The sequence below is a fragment of the Salvelinus sp. IW2-2015 genome, unplaced genomic scaffold, assembly GCF_002910315.2.
Source record: "Salvelinus sp. IW2-2015 unplaced genomic scaffold, ASM291031v2 Un_scaffold7667, whole genome shotgun sequence".
Classification (NCBI taxonomy): domain Eukaryota; kingdom Metazoa; phylum Chordata; class Actinopteri; order Salmoniformes; family Salmonidae; genus Salvelinus; species Salvelinus sp. IW2-2015.
Window position 1 is genome coordinate 7834 of NW_019948927.1, and position 3863 is coordinate 11696.

Sequence of the window (3863 nt, forward strand, 5' to 3'; positions counted from 1 at the left end):
AGAATAAACACTTAACTCTGTGCTTGTAGTCGCTGATCACTGCAGTAGGAGGAGGAGAGAGAGGACAATCCAGCAGAGTAAAACACTTATCGTGATGTGGGCTCCTTGTTCATGCAGCTAGGAGGAGAGAGGAAACAGAGAAGATAAACACCTTACACCTTGTTGTGGGGCCTGTTCACTGCAGTAGAGGAGGCGAGAGACGAGACAACAGAGAACTAAAACACTTACTGTGCTGTGGGGCCCTGTTCACTCACGTAGCGGGCAGGAGAGAGAAGACACGCAGAGATAAACACTTACTGTGGCTGTGGGCCTGTTCACTGCCAGTAAGGGAGGAGAGAGAGACAACAGAGATAAAAACACTTACTGTGGTGTGGGGCCTGTGCTCTGCAGTAGAGGAGAAGACGAGGCAACAGGAGATAACACTACTGTGCTGTGGGCCCTGTTCACACTGCAGTAGGGGAGGAGAAGCAAGACCAACAGAGCGATAAACCACTTACTGTGGTGTGGGCCTGTTCACTGCAGTAGGGAGGAGAAGAGAGACAAACAGAGCTAAAACCCACTTACCTGTGTGTGGGCCTGTTCACTGCAGTAGGGAGGAGAGAGAGACAACAGAGATAAAGCACTTACTTGGTGTGGGCCTGGTTCACTGCAAGTAGGAGGAGAGAGAGACAGCAGAGATAACCACTTACTGTGGTGTGGGGCCTGTTCACTTGCAGTAGGGGAGGAGAGAGAGAACAGAGATAAACACTTACTGGGTGTGGGGCCTGTTCACTGCAAGTAGGGAGGAGCAGAGAGACAGAGAATAAACACTTTTACTGTGCTTTGGGGCCTGTTCGCTGCAGTAGGGAGGAGAGAGAGACGCAGGACAGAGAAAACACTACTGTGATGTCGGCCTTCGCTGCAAGTAGGAGGAGAGAGAGACAGAGATAAACCACTTACTGTGGTGTGGGCCTGTTTCACTGCAGTAGGGAGGAGAGAGCAGACACACAGAGATAAAACACTTACTGTTTGGTTGTTTAGGGCCCTGTTCCGCTGCAGTAGGGAGGAGAGAGAGACAGCAGATAAACACTTACTGTGGTGTGGGGGCCTGTTCACTGCAGTAGGGAGGAGAGAGAGACAACAGAGGTAAACAACTTTTACTGTTCTGGTGTGGGGCCTGTTCCACTGCAGTTAGGGAGGAGAGAGGGAGACAGCAGAGATTAAACACTACTGTGCTGTGGGGCCTGTTCACTGCAGTAGGGAGGAGCAGAAGAGACAAACAGAGATAAAACACGTACTGTGGTGTGGTGCTGTTCACTGCAGTAGGGAGAGATGAGAGGGACAACAGAGATAAAAACACCTTACTGTTGGTGGTGGGCCTGTTGCAATGCAGTAGTGGAGGAAGGCGAGAGACAGGAAAACACTGACGGTGATGGGGCCTGTTCATGCAGTAGGGAGCAGAGAGAGGAGCAGAGATAAACACTTACTGTCGTCGTGGGCCTGATCACTGCAAGTAGGGCAGAGAGAGAGGACAACAGAGATAAACACTTACTGTTGATGTGGGGCCTGTTCACTGCAGTTAGGGAGGAGAGAGACGACAGAGATAAACACTTACTGTGGTGTGGGGCGCCTGTTCACGCCAAGTAGGAGGAAGAGAGGACAACAGAGATACACACTACGGTGATGTGGGGCCTGGTTTCACTGCAGTAGGGAGGAGAGAGATGACACAGAAGATAAACACTGACTGTGGGTGGGGCCTGTTCACTGCAGTAGGCGAGGAGAGAGAGAACAACAGAGATAAACCACTACTGTGGCATGTGGGGGGCCTGTTCAACTGCGTAGGGAGGAGAGAGAGACAAGCAGAGATAACCAGTGTGACCATCAAAACCCTTTGCTGAGTCATTGTGTGTCTTAATTATTTTAATCCAACAAGTGTGGCTTAAAAGCATCAGACAAGTTCAGAGCCAGATTGTAGTTGTTTTATTCAAACACCACAGGGTGTGTCTAACTTATATATGGTAAAAAATAAGTTTAAACATTTAGACCCAATCAATGGGTCACAAAGAACAAAGAAGACTCTCGGGTTGACCAAGATTTTTTTTTTTTTAGTCGGGGACAGCCCCTAGGTGCTGTTGATAAGTTCATGAGGCTCCTTCAGAGTCGAATCCAAAAAAGCTCTCAAACAACCACCGGGTTTCCCGTAGCAACCAGGAGAGAGTGAGGGAGAGACAGCGAGAGGGATTGGAAGAGACAAGAGAGATGAGAGGGGGGGAATAGAGAGAGGGAGAAGAGAGACAGAGAATGGAGAGGATATGGAGGGAGACAGGAGGAGAGGAGACAGAGAGAGAGACAGAGAGAGAGGAATGGGAAGAGGATATGGAGAGAGACAGAAGAGAACAAGAGAGGGTATGGAGGAGAGACAGAGAGGAGTGCTCACTGCCACAAAATGAGGTGGAAAAAACTGGCTGTCACTTTCTAACCTGCCTGCCCAATGTATGACCATATTAGGAGAGAATATTCCCTCAATTACAACAGATCCACAAAGAATTTGAAAAACAAATCCAAAATTTTGTGATAACTCCCCATTATCTACTGGGTGTGAAATTCCACAGTGTGCCATCACAGCAGGCAACGATTTGTGACCTGTTCCACAAAAGGAAAAGGGCAACCAGTGAAGAACAAACACCATTGTTTAAAAGACAAACCATATTTTATGCTTATTTTATTTTAACTTGTTTGTGCTTTAACCATTTTACGATTGATTACACACTGGTATATATATATATGACATTTGTAATGTCTTTCTTGTTTTGAACACTTGCTGTATGTGTAATGTTTACTGTTAATTTGTATTGTTTATTTCACTTTTGTATGTATGATCTACCTCACTTGGCTTTAGGCAATGTTAACACATGTTTCCGCATGCCAATAAAGCCCCTTTTGAATTGAATTGAATTCGAATTGAATGGAGACGAGAGGGAGAGAGGAGGAGAGGCGGATATGGAGAGAGAGACAGAGAGAGAGAGAGAGAGAGGGCAGGCCACAAACAGCACGGTCTATTCAGACGCTGGTCTAGTAGAAAAGCCTCTAATCTGACCAATACAGACTGTGAATGGAGTTCCATTCCTGCTGCCTTATTTCACTCAACACCACAACTACACCAGCTTCTATCATTGATTGGTTTTAAGCCCACCAAAAAACCTGTTTGATTGTTCAGCTGTAATGGCATCTGCTGTGACAGGCTTTAGTCATTGTTTTTCCTCAGTTCCCCCCAAATGTTACATGTTTTATTAACTTGTTCATAAATTATATACAAAAAAAACATGCCCATCTCTCATCTTCTCATCCCCCCTCTCTCCTCCCTCCCTCCCTCCCTCCATCCCTCTCTCCCCCATCCCTCCCTCTCTCCCCCTCCCCCCTCTTCCTGTCTTCCTGAAATAGAGAGGGAAAAAACCTCAGTCCATCTGCTCGTCTTTAAAAACACTCTGTCAGCATTTTTCAGCTGGACTAATAAAGTTATTTTAGTTTTGAAATGGTAACTTCAGAGAAAAAAAAAATACTCTCTTTGTCTCTCTATCTCTCTCTCTGTTCTCTCTCTCCACTCTATCTCTCTCTGTCTCTGTCTCTCTCTGTCTCTGTCTCTGTCTCTCTCTCACTCTCTCTGTCTCTGTCTCTGTCTCTGTCTCTCTCTCTCTGTCTCTCTCTCTCTCTCTCTCTGTCTCTGTCTCTGTCTCTCTCGTCTCTGTTCTGCTGTCTCTCGCTCGGTCTCTCTTCTCTGTCTCTCGGCTGTCTCCCTCTCTCTTGTCTCCCTGTCTCTGTCTCTCTCTCTCTGTCTCTCTCTCTGTCTCTGGTCCTCTCTCTCTCGCTCTCTCTCACTCTCTCTC

At 47.0% G+C, this 3863-nt stretch overlaps 1 long non-coding RNA gene across 1 annotated transcript; it reads left to right on the forward strand.

Moving 5' to 3' along the window:
• Positions 1-609: 609 nt before the first annotated feature.
• Positions 610-1258, forward strand: LOC139027136 (uncharacterized). Its single transcript, XR_011479179.1, has 3 exons — positions 610-715; positions 1039-1125; positions 1199-1258. It is a non-coding gene; the product is annotated as an uncharacterized lncRNA (long non-coding RNA).
• Positions 1259-3863: the final 2605 nt, after the last annotated feature.